The sequence below is a fragment of the Mus pahari genome, chromosome 8 (assembly GCF_900095145.1).
Source record: "Mus pahari chromosome 8, PAHARI_EIJ_v1.1, whole genome shotgun sequence".
Classification (NCBI taxonomy): Eukaryota; Metazoa; Chordata; class Mammalia; order Rodentia; family Muridae; genus Mus; species Mus pahari.
Window position 1 is genome coordinate 94,761,069 of NC_034597.1, and position 13,819 is coordinate 94,774,887.

Genomic DNA, 13,819 nt, shown 5'->3' on the forward strand with positions numbered 1-13,819 from the left:
TCAGGCTAAACTCCTCCCCAGTTACCTAGCAACAGAAAAGATAGCAGCATACTTTAAGAAGGGCTGTTTGACCCCTCCTCTCTCTCTCACTCCTCCTCTCTCTCTCTCTCTCTCTGTCTTCTCCTCTCCTCTCTCCTCTCTCTTCCTTTCTTTCTTTTACTCTCTAGCCTTTCTTCTCTCTCTACCTTTCCCTTTGTCTCCTCTTGGCCATGGCCGGTCGCTCTCTCTTTCTTTCCACCTTCTCTCTTTCACCCTGCCTTTCTATAATGAAGCTCTAAAACCATAGACTGTCTCTGTTCATCAAGGCTGATCTTACTCTCGCCTGTGTGGGAACCTCTCCCCTATGCCTTCTCTCCCATAACCCCGGGGCACAGGGTGTCACTCCAGTGCCCCTGGTTTCGGGGGGTGCCCCTTGTCCATCCCCCTTCGAGCGGAGTCAGTGGCTTAGATTCCCCACCCCCGACAGAGTGGAAAGTGTCTGGCAGCCCTCCCATGACCACCTGCCCAGAGCATAGGAGGAACTCTGGCCAGATGTGGATTTTTCTCCCTTCCCCCTTTCTCCCCTCCCCCCTTTTTCTAGTTCCCACATTATGGGATTTGTAGTTCAACCAAATATGTCTACTATAAAAAAGCAAACACAGCCAGGGTTTAAAGTCCCCAAATTCAATTTTGTTCTTTTAAAAACCTGGATGTAGTGGATTTTGAGTTGTACACCCATTCAGAGATCTAGAAGTAGTTTCTCTTAACATACAAAATGACAGGGCCTGGCAGACACTGGTGTGGCATGCTTTGTTTAACACCTATTCTCTCGTTGAGTCTTCCCTAAGCAATACATGAAAGCAAGAGCATGAAGAATATGGTTACTGAGCTCTGCTGTTGAAGCAGTGGGGAGAGCATGCTTCCTCTACTGGAAGAAAGTTCTCTCCCTAGTTGGGAAGACAGGTCCACTTTGTTATGTTCTCTCAGGCAGATGGTGGTGAGAGTGGATTCTTTCAAGGTTCTTCACTACAAGGTGCTGATGGCACATCACAGCCCTACTGTGATGACACACTCTACCCCTCTACATAGACTGTTATTTCAGTCACGTCTTTGCAAGTGCAAGTCCCTCATCTAGTGTCTCCTCAGGCTGCTCTTCCTGTGGTACTTGTAGAGGACCAAGTATATTGCTGACAGCCGTCAATGGTGGAGTCTAGAGTGAGCACGCAGTGTAGTATGGGGCCAGTTATTAGTTATTCCTGGCTGTTTCTATGCAGAGAATAGTGTATCTTCTGTCTTTCTTTTTATTCAGCTCTTTCTCTCTAAGCATGCACATTTTTTTTAAAGTATCAATTCACCTCTTTTACCAAACTGTACCTTGGGAATTTGTGGTACACTGTCTTATGCAGAGTCTCTTTCCATGAAGATAGACTGTAAAGATGAAACACTCTCTAGACAAAGTTCAGTCATGGGCCTGCAAAACAGGTCCTCCTCAGCCAGCACCAGGTTGTCTATACTTGAAGCAATGGTTTGAAATGATGTATTTTAAATAACAATATCATGTTAGTTCTTATTTTCTAAGGATTCTATTGTTTAAGTACATGTTCTCTTATGTGTACATACACATGTATGTTTATGTGGATGCCTGCTATGCCTCATCAGTGATTTGATTCCCTAGGCTGGGAGGTGTAGGTAGTTAGAAGCTACTAACACGGATGTTGGGAATCAAAGTCTGGTCCTCTGAAAGAGCAGCAGGAATTTTTAACTATTGAGTCCCCACTTTTAGTTTTTATCTGCTAATTTTGAGACTATACCAACATCAAAGCAATTAGCATAATTATGAGAAAATTGGTGACCAAATTCAAATTTATGAGAAATATAATTTGTTAAAAGGCATAGTTTTTGAGAATTAGTTTCATGAGTAAACACAAAATCATTATGCTGTAAGTTTTATAAGCCAAAACTACTTAGAAAAATTAGTAGAGTTAATTAAATGTTTACATGAATGTCATTACCTTTTATTAAGTTTATTAGAACCAAATTCAATGTATAATTCTAGAATAAATTTGCAGTTTATGTTAACTAGTATAATTCTTAAAATGTTTGAGATAACCTACAAGAAGTACATGTTACATTCTCAAAATTACTTCTTATCGATAACTCACTGTAATCTCTCTTAAAAGAAATGCATTCTGATATTATTTTTAATTTTTACATAATGAAATCCAGTTACTCCAAGCATTTCCATGGGATGATTGTCTAACATTTTGTTCTGTTTTTAATGTGATATTGACACGAGTTTTCCAGCATTCCTCCAGAGCTGACACACAGAGCTGAAAACAGAGTCCCTTCCTGGGCTTCTGTGCTCATTCTGCGGCACCTGCTGCCTGTCTAGTTCGGACACAGTCACAGGCTTTGCTTCCTTGCTACCTTGCAAGGAATCCAGAAGAACAAGCCTGTCACTCTACTCTTCAATGTGTGAAGTGCTCTCAGGACAAGGGAGGTGCTTACTATTCTTTTATAAATTTGCGATATATTTCTTTCTAAATATTAGCTGTCATTAGCTTGGATAGGTAAATATTTTCTTCAAGTATATGCAGACATTATAATTTTCCTCCAATATTTTTTTAACATATTTGTGAAATTTATTTCTTGTTGAAGTTTATGGATTAGCATATAGTTGTATTTTACCTGTGAGAAATAGCTACAAATCATCATTTTTAATTACACATTATTTTGAAAAAAAAAAATTGGTCTTTTTGGAGTCAATGTTTTCCATTCATCTCAGTGATACTTATCATAACATCTTTGTTACAAATACACAAATATTGTTTCTTAAAAAAAAAACCAATGATCTTAGTCAACATAAAAGATGACAAGTGTGTCTGTATATACCAGTTTATTCATGATTTCACTTCTGAGGAATACTTTCTTTTATATATTAAATTGTCTTCCTCATTATTTCATACTTGACATAAAACATTAATCCCCATTTTTCTAAATATATTTTATCTAGCTGGTAATCTTCCTAATTATATGCATACTTTGGTGTGTCTTAGTTTTTCTCGAGGGGGGGCGTTAAGAATTTTTAATTTTTATGTTTTTTGGTAAACAAAATTTTGTTATCAATTTATAAAGTGTTGCACATCAGTTTATCCTGTCTTTCCCAAGGGCAAAACTATTACAAATGTTGAAATAATTGAAATTCTATCCCAAAGTGACTATTTTCCTATCTGAATTACCAAAGTGATATAAGATTTGTTTTACAAACAATCAAATAACTTCTGTTATTCAATTATATTGTGAGATTATTTTAACAAAAGTTTGTATTCTATATTAACCATTTTTATCTGGCTTTAGTTGTGAATATTTAAATTCTGTTATGATGAAGTTTTATTTGTATAATAATGATATTCTTCTTATTTGCTTCTTTTCATTATTAAAAAAGGAAATGAATACAAGAAGAAGACAAATGGAAAAAATACTTAGCAAATTGAAGAAGAGTTTGGCAACTTTTAGACTCTCAAGCAATGTAGACATTGAGGGACCATTAAGCTTTGAATTTCCTTTTCACTTTGAGCATCTATGTCACTTGCAGAATAAAAAGTAAATATTCTTTCCATATTTATGTTGAAAAAATGGCATAAACTTACCAATGCAGTGATAAGTGAGGGAAAATTATGAAGATTATTGATTGGATACATGATATAATATTGTCTGACACAATGGAGAATTCTATCTGTCATGGCATTTTGTTAGGTATTTAGTGAAATTGCCATCCAAAGTGCATCTTACAGTTATGCCAGTGACTGTTCCTTCTTTCTAAGAACAAAACTTAGGTGGTAATGCCATACAGCTAGTGAGCTATAAGCTATAAGCTCTTCTAATCTGTACTGAGTATTGTTTACAGAGCAGAGCAAATGGAACCTTGAGAATGTCTACATCTCCCATGCCAGTGGGTAAGAAGTCATGCTATACAGCACTTAAAGGTAAGAGGTTTCATTGGCATACTTTGTTTTTGTTCATGCTGTCTGTGAGTTTTATCGAGTAAGGGGAAAGTAGAATATAATAGATCATTTGTCATTATCCCTGAGGTGCTGTCTGTTGTATTTATTTTCAAAAATGCTTGCTTGCTTGTTATATCTATGGATGGCCATGCATGTTGAGATCAAAAAATATATATAACTTGAAATAATTGTTTCTCTGTTTTCATTATGTGGATCCCAGGGATAACTCAAATCATGAGACTTTGGAGGTAAATTCCTTTACCCACTGAATCTCTTCACTGCCCCCATTTGTGGTTTCTTTATTAAAACAGCCACACATATATTTTTGAACAATAATATACAATATGTTGTATTGATTCTAGATAGTAAAGATGAATAGTGGAATTAACTCTTTACACTATATACAGAACCAGCGATTTGTGTACACCTTATGCCCTTAACTTTGGTTCATTTGACAAATTCTGCTTTCATCGCTTTCCTTAAGAATGATCTCATATGTATGCAACCATCACTAAGCCCAGACTCTTTCCTCTTCATCATGCTGCATTACAGATACAGCATGCTAGGGGATGCTAAGGTATATGGGGATGCTAGGCTTAGTTTTTTCTTTGACATGAAATTATAGGTCTTCATGGAACTACACTTTGTTCAATCATACGCAACCAGAAATGCAGTGAAGTTCACACCTCATAGAGAAAAGCTTTTAATCAGAGTTACAATGTAAGAAAAAGATAAATGTTTTTTCCATTTTTCATATGGAGAGGTCTTCCAGAAATTAAAATAGCTTCCCAGATAAAATTCCTGAGAAGCTCAGCAACACATCATAGAAGATAAAATATGGAAGCTTGCTCAACACGCACCTTGAAAAATACTCTCCATTCTGAGTCTCATTACCTGTGCAGTCAGTATGGTATTCATGGGTTTGTACCACTTTATAAACTGTGAACTCCCTAGATTTTTACAGTCCAGACTTTATCTCCCTCCAGTCCACCCTCTGACTGTTCCATATCCCATACCTTCTTCCCTCCTTGCCCCTCCCCCACCTGTCTCCAAGAGGATGTCCCCTGCCCCACCCTAGCAGACCTCCCAACTTCCTGGGGCTTGAGGGTTAGGTGTGTCTTTTCTGATTGAGTCCAGAGCTGGCAGTTTTCTGCTGTGTATGTGTTGGGGACCTCATGACATTTCTAGTTGTAAAATAGTTGCATATACAAAGGACACAAAGTAGGAACTGTTCATACAGTGCAGATATGCGCGTACAAAAATCTACCCCTTTCTCTTCTCTGCTTTGACTCTCCCAGTTAGCAACTCAGCTAAGAGATTTTTTTTCCCATTTCTGACTGTTGTTGACTCTTCTCAATGGCTAAACTTAAGGAATATGAGCCCTTTTCATTAAAATATACTTCATTTTACCTTTCTATCTTCAATTCTTTGTCTAAGATTGGGTCATAATAGTCTGTTTGCTGTATACATAAATTAAACCATTTTTTTCTTTATGGATGATATAAACTAACCATTTTTTTCTTTATGGATGATTTCATTCTATTAATATATTATGTTCTCTACAAATATGTATCTTAAATCATGTAAAATATAATGCTAAAGTGAAATAGTGATTTTTATCACCAAAACTTATAGACAACACATCATACCATTCCCAATAATATTTTATTTAGTTAATTTAATTAATTTAAAACATTTGTTTTCTTATTTTTCTGATTCTGAGGATCAAATTCACAGACTCTCATGTGCTAGTCAACTGTTCAATGATTGAAAACATGTCTTCATTCCTTGTTTGGTTTTTCTCCATTTTAAGGAAAATGAAGAATTTTGAAACATGGAAAATTTTGAATTTGCGTTGTTGTGGAGTCTACCCAGATCCAACAGAACTCCAATACCAGGTCAATATAGATAATAAAAATTCATTGTTATTGCGCCGCTCCTGATCAGATCAGGGAAGCAGAACAGACTTGGGAACTAAACTGTGACTCTGGGCCAGAATGTGACTCTTAATCTTGAAAATCGCAAGCATCTTTGTCAAGTTACAACTGCATTTCTTCATCAGTCAGAGTTAGGGAGAGGGAACTTTCTTAGGATCATTTACTATGTGACATATTTAGCCTGTTCTTAATTGATTGATTTGTTCAACTGACATGGGATGACCTGTCTAACATTCATGTCTCAGTTTGTCAGCCTGTCTCTGTCTGATGAGCACAGAATCAGTTATGCGGGGAAGTCTTGGGGATTTAAACTTTATTTGACTCTATTTAAACGGAAACTGTATTGAAAATGGCTTCAGTTTGGTAGCTTCTTTCAGCATAATTGCATCACAATGATGTGATTAGTACAACTATAAAAGTTTTAATTCATGTTTGTTTTTTTTTTTTAAATAATTTTGAGATTAAAGCCGTATCATTTTGCTTCTCCATTTATTTCCTCCGAAGTCTTATACACACAGCTCCTTGCTCCCTTTCAAGTTCAATACCTCTCTATCTTTACACTGTCCTTACTAATTCCATGAAAGTTAGTTCTCAGAAGGAGAATTTCAGGTCAACTCCAGCTCAGGGATTTCTGGGCCCTGTGTCTGAAGTTCATGCTGTCTTTAGCAATAGGGACTTACCTTCCACCTCTGAGGGACCACTGAAGGCTTATATCTATATTTGAAATCTGTATTCTAGATCTATAGACATCAAACTTTTACTAATGACAAGTGTCAGTAGTTATGGAAATTGGTGTTTCATTATTAGGTACATGGAAAATAGCACCATGTAAACAACTTATATGAGTTTTTTTTTCCCCTGAAAATTAAAGGTTAACAACTTAAGCCACCTAATGATCGTTTGTTTGTAATTGTTTGTGTTTAGAATGTAGGTGCAGTTTAACTTGTTTTTAAAATTCATATCTCATATGAAGTTTGATCATACCTCTAGTCAGGGCTACAGTCTTATCTGAGTTCCTTACTAGAAAGTCTCAACCTCTAGAGCTTATGTGGTTTCTTGCAGGTGTTACTCCTTCTGTGATGGGTAGCAGTGGTGGTGGTCTTGGTTTGGCTGAAGACTACCTTTTCTTCTTGCTTCCTTTCATATTGTTCATAAGCTTCCATTAGTCTTTATTGCACTGGACATTTGAAGATAGGTCCTAAAGAGTTTTGTAGAAGTTTCTTCTAACCTTACCCCAATACTAAGACACCAAATTCCATTCACTGGGATTGGGTAATAAATCTAGAACCTGTTTAGTAAAATGATGGAAACAGAAGTATTTGAAATACTGAAAATTTATAAAATTTTGAAATAAAATATGTGAGTTGTTATGAATAAGTCATGGACCTCTTTATTTAACCTTCTTTACTAGCACTTGGGTGCTACTCCCTTATTTGTGTGTTCTGAGTGGAAATTTGAAAATAATTACTATAGTCTTCATAGCAGAAATAAATCTCTATTTCTATCTTCTTAGAAATGTATATCTTATGAACATATAGGCTCCTTGGAACTATAAATGAGTTTGGTGCAATTTATGTTTAGCAGATTCTTTTACCAATGTCACATGAGATGTTTCAAAACTTTCTTAAGCTATTGAAGTACCTCTCAGGAAGACCAGCAGTCTCAGCTAACCTGGACCCCTGGGATCTCTTAGAAACTGAGCCAGCAACCAGGTAACTGATATGAGACTCCCAACACGTATACAGTAGAGGACTGCCAGGTCTAGACTCAGAGAAGATGCACCTAACTCTTGAGAAACTTGGGGCACCAGGGAGTAGGGAGGTCTGGTGGTGTGGGGACATCCTCTTGAGACAGGGCTGGGGGAGGAAATGTAGGATGTGGGACAGTTGGAGGGTATACCAGTAGGAAGATAAAGTCTGGACTGTAAAAGATGATTAAAGAATAAAAAAAAGTTATTGAAATAACGCATATTAGAGTTACTCAAAATTGGATTTTCTAGTATTTCAATTTATTTTACTGTAACTTTCCATGTCAAATAAAAAGTACAAAGTTGCATATAAAATGAAGTTGTATTTAATTTCTGTTGTTGTTGTTTTACTATAGTCATACAATTATGTTCTGATCCCTTACCTGCTAGTTATTTATTATGAATGTTTGTACATTTGGAATCTGGAAAACAGATGCATTGTTTATATAATCAGTATTCTCATTATTTTGTAAGATCACTCATTAGCATGTAGAAAGGAATAATGTCACCTAAGTATTTCTGGAATTCAGTGTTGGTTTTATACTTCTACAAGACTCTCCTCATCTTCTTCTGTTACATCTCTGTTGGATGTAGCTTCAATGCCTATGTAGCTTTTCATCTGTCTGCATTCATAAAAACATGAGCAGACCTTTACATTTTGTTCAGAAACTTTCTCTGAGAACCAAATCTCATGTTTCCTTACATTGATCTATCACTGTGGCCTAAAAAGAAACTTAAGAGATATTGATAGTATTCATACATCTTTATGTCTGACTATATTTTCTTTTCAGAAATGTCACCTTTACTTTAATTATTAATTTGTTTGAAACTACACATAAGACAATGAGAAAATCTACATCAAGCTAATATGAAACAATTAACTATATATTATATATTCTGATTTTTTAATAAAAAATGGTATAACTCAGCCTAAGAGCATATCGCTTTCATCTCACTCTTGGGATTTTGAATAAAGTGATGTAAAATACCCTGGATATTATTCTTAGTGTAAATTTGGAATATAGTACAAGTATTAAATTATTTGCTTCCTGAATATATTGTTTTAATCATTTATGGTTTCTTTTTCCTTGCTGAACTTTAGGGCCATTTGTACTTCAGGATAGTTATGAGTTTTGAATATATGTGTAAGTGAACTGAATATATTCAAAGAAAGGAGAAGTTATGAAGTAGCTCATTCTTGGAAAAGTCCAAAATAACATATAAATATTCCAACTCAAGAATAAAGAAAATGGTGCAAACACCTTGTGAAATAATACAATCTGAAGATTAAGATTTGTGGTGTCACCTTCACTTTTGTTTTAATTGGCTGAGCCTATCATATTTATGCCTGGGAAAATCACTCAGCTTAGAATTCACACTGACAGTGATGATGGCCTGGTTCTACCTTTGGAAGCACCAATAGAGGAGTGGTTCTCAACCTTCCTAATGCTGTGACCCTTTTAACACAGTTCCTTAAGTTGTGGTGACCTCAACCATAACATTAGTTTTGTTGCTCCTTCATAACTGTAATTTTGCTACTGTTATGAATCATAATGTAAGTAACTAACCTGCATGATAACTGGTATGTGATGCCTGTGAAACGTTCATGTATTCATTCACAGGTTGAGAACTACTGCTATAGAACATAAAGAAGTCCTGTCAATCACATCAAGTGAAACCATCTTGGAAGCATGTGGTAATTAGCATTTATATTCATGCAAGGATGCATTTAATTTTTGCTTTTCTCTTCAAAATACAAAACACTCTCCAGATATCTCTTTTCCATCTTTAGAGGATTTTTGGTAATAACCTCTGACTTTTGTTATGGTTTAATAGACTTTTAAAAATTCTTCACATTAAATCCACTATTTATTTGACATTTATTTGTGTAGCACTTTTCTGAATTTGTCAATGAAATTATATAAAAATAATGGTTTAAATTATGACAGTGTAATACATATAAAGTACTTTGTTTAAACGAGTCACCCATATATAACGCCCTTCTCTAGCCTCTTTTCCCTTTCCTAGTACATCCCTCTTCTATTAACATGTAATTTAAATATGAGTTTTAGGTTTACAGAATAGAGTGAACATTCAATACTTGCTTTTCTTAGTCCAGCTACTTCATTTCATATCATCTCCCAATTTATAAATTTTTACAAACAATATAATTTAATTCTTCTTAAATAATATTTTATTGCATGCATGTACCCCTTTTTCTTTATTGAATCACTTATGAATGGGTATTGGGGATGATTCCATAACTAGGTTCATGTGCATAGCTAGCAGTATGCACTGTACTCAGCACACCATGTTAGGCAGCTCATAACTGCTTGTATGTCCACCTTCAGTAGGGTAATACATTTCAATACCTCTGGCTTCTAAGGACATTTGCCCCCAAATGTATGTCTAATACAGATAACATGAATGGCTAATATATAAGAAAAATAAATCTTTATAAACAATTTAATTCCAAAGCCACTTCAATACATTGTCTGTGATTACTTCCTCATTAAAATAGTATTTGTCAAAAATGTAGGCGAGTCAGTTGAGAATTAAGCAGTAAGCACATGGCCTTCACAAGTCTGCTCTAGGTCTTCCACATATGTATTATAGTTTTCAGTTTATTATTTTTAAGGGTCTCTTGAGTATGGGAATGAGTAAGTCTCTGATTCTTGTATCTTCTCTTGGGCCCTTTGCTTCCATTGGTTTGCCTTGTCTTATTTCAGTGTGATGGGTTTTACTGTGTCTTACTATGCTCTATTTTGTTATGTTTTACTGTTATTTCTCAAAAGCTTGTTCATTTCTAATGAGAGTCAGAAAGGAGTCAGTCAGGTAGATCTGGATGGAAAGGGACATGCAGAGGAACTTGGAGGAATAGAGGGAGGAAACACTGTAATCAATGTATAGTATGTGAGAAAAGAGCCTATCTTCAATAAAATGCAAAGTGTTGCACTCATAAGAAAAGTGTTTATATAATTTTTTTCTCTAGGAAAAAACATCCATAATATTTCAGTTGCTTTGGGAGAGATGCCACTCGAATGACAGCAGAAATTTGATTAGTGTATTCCTTATGTGTCAAGCACTTATTTTATAAATATGTAGAAAAATAAGATGATTTAAGAGAAAAGACAAGTGTAAAGGTAGGCTTTAGCATATTCAGAAAACCAGTCTGCATGTTGATATCTGAATATTCAAAATTTTCTCTACAGTTTAGTTTTGTTCATAATTGATAAGAGCCAGAGCTCCGTGTTGTTAGCCATTCTGGGCTTGCTACATTGGGCAGTGCTTGGCTTCCTTTGCTTCTGTCTCGTCTTCACACTGGGCTACAGTTCTCTCCACTACTCACTAAGTGAAAGGTAAGCTTTATTGCGGGATTTCCCTTTTACAGTTCTACTCTGCGCTAACCATTCTGAACACTACTCCAGTGATATTCGTTCATCTAGTATCACACGATGATTCTAGACCTGGTATGGTTGGGATGCAGTTTCAGCTGAATGAGAGTCCAGAATTCAGTGCAGAAGCCCTGGGCCTCCTTGAAGCTCTGCCTGCTACTTGGGGCAAAGAAGAATCCAGTCGTTCCTGCTGAGTCAGGTTTGTTATATTTTAAATGTGTGCAGATCAGGTTACTGATAAGTAAGAATATATTTAGCTAATTTTTATAAAGACAGGGAAGTCCATGATCAAATATGGAATCTAGTAAAGACCACTAGAGAAAGATGGCTGGGCAGAAACCAACCTTTCATGAGAAAGTTATTCTCGTGATAGTGATATGATCTGAACCTTGAAGGCAACATTTATGACCTAAAGAGCTCGTGAGGAGACCCCTGTCTTCACAACTACATTGGGGATGAAGCTTCCAAACATAAACTTGTATGGATCCCCTCAAGTATAATGTTCTTGTTTTGTTTTGTTTTTGTTTTTGTTTTTATTTTTATTTTTTGAGTCAGGGTTTCTCTGTGTAGCCCTTGCTGTCCTGGAACTCACTCTGTTGATCAGGCTGACCTCAAACTCAGAGATCCGCTTGCCTTTGCCTCTCAAGTGCTGGGCTTAAAGGCGTGTGCCACCACTGCCCAGCCAATTATGATGTTCTTATGTTCTGTAACAAGTTGTTTTAGTGGGCACCTTTAACTGCCTGATAACATGTCTAAGATCCCTAACCATCTTAGAACCCATCATCAGTTCAAACTGTGTGTCACGTCGCTCACACATCTCTAGCCCTCTGTTGTGCGTCTGAAAATCTGTTTGAGATTGTAAGCTGTGAATGTTTTATTTTAAAGCAATTTTCATACTGTTTTAAGATTTGCTATTTCACTACATCAAAGTATAGCTCCACGTGCATAAGAAACACATAATTTTATTAGGAGATATTTGAAATTTTGATGTTTTCTTTTCAATAGCAATAAGTTACAAGCAGTAAATGACTGGTGTTCCTCACACACATGAGGGAAATGGTCTAGACTAGGGATGGAGTTACAGAGATGTAAAACTTGGTTCATTTCGGGATTCGTGGAAATGATGTGAGTTTAATCTAATCTAATCTACATACCATGAACATTATCACCAAATAAATCATCAAAGAATTCAATCCATATAAAGATGAATAGACACTTGACACTTTACTAGAGTCTATTTTGGAAATTAATCTATTTCCACATATTTTCCCCATTATTTCTATGGTAAACTGTCTGGTTCCATTTACTGTAAAGAGAGTAGTACAATGTTTTAATCAGTTTTGGGCATGATTTACAATGAAGAACCTAGAAAGGAGGTTCAGATAGTCACCTGCATGTTGTTTCTCTGTATTCCTGCAAAGGACTTCTCACTTTCTTCCACCTCAATTACTTGAAAAGGTGATTTTGTCTCTACTTTCCTTGTACACATCTAAAGAAATACCACGACTCTGTCTTATATCAAATCCTGACATTGTGAAGGCTAATCCATTATCTGTTCCAGCCTTCACTACTCTCCGTGCTCTCTGAAACTTTTCTCTATCCATTTACTTTAAGCAGCATATGTTTCATGATTTATGCCCTACCCCCTATCTTATGTGAAATCTCTTGCTCTCTGAGGAAGAAGTTCTTCTTCCAGGGAAACTGTGGAAAATCTCTGCACATCTCTTCCTGTCTGCATTGTTACATGGTAAAGAAACTTCTCCAAGGTCTATGATATTCCTCATGAAAAAAAAAAATATCGGATGACATGCTAGTTTTGCTTTTGTGACTAGTAAGTTATATATAAAAGAAGCACAAATATAAGTTAATGCTGATTCATAATTTCAAAGCAAGGGCCTTGATTTGAGTAAATTTTTTACTATATATTGCATCAAAAATTTATTGCAATAATTTTATTCTGAAACATATATGTCAATAAACAAATTTAGTTATAGTATCCTAGATTATTAGTGTTTAATTAGTATAAGAGTTATCATTCTTTTATGATAGACAAAACACATCAAAAGTATGAACTGTAAGAATTTGGTAATTAGTTGCAATGGAAGACTCTGCTTGTTGTGGTTGTTTACTTGACACAACCTTGGCATATCTGCAGAGATGGGGTAGTTAGTGAGAATATGCCTCCATGAGATCAGCTCCTGGACAAGTGTGTGGGTTACAGTTTTCACTAAAAATTGAAGTCAGAGGAACTAGCCCAGAGTGTAGGGTGCTTCCACTGGACATATAGACCTGGGTTGTTTAAGAAAGACAGCATTTTCAACAAATGGTGCTGGCACAACTGGCACCTATCATGTAGAAGAATGAGAATTGATCCATTCTTATCTCCTTGTACAAAGCTCAAGTCTAAGTGGATCAAAGACCTCCACATAAAACCAGAGAGACTAAAATTGATAGAGCAGAAAGTGGGAAAAAGCTTCAAAGATATGGGCACAGGGAAAATATTTCTAAACAGAACAGCAATGGCTTGTGCTATAAAATCAAGAATTGACAAATGGAACCTCATAAAATTGCAAAGCTTCTGTAAGGCAAAAGAAACTGTCAACAAGACAAAAAGGCTACCAACAGATTGGGAAAGGATTTTTACCAATCCTAAATCTGATAGAGGACTAATATCCAATATATACAAAGAGATCAGGAAGCTAGACTCCAGAAATTCAAATAACCCCATTAAAAATGGGGTCCAGAGCTAAACAAAGA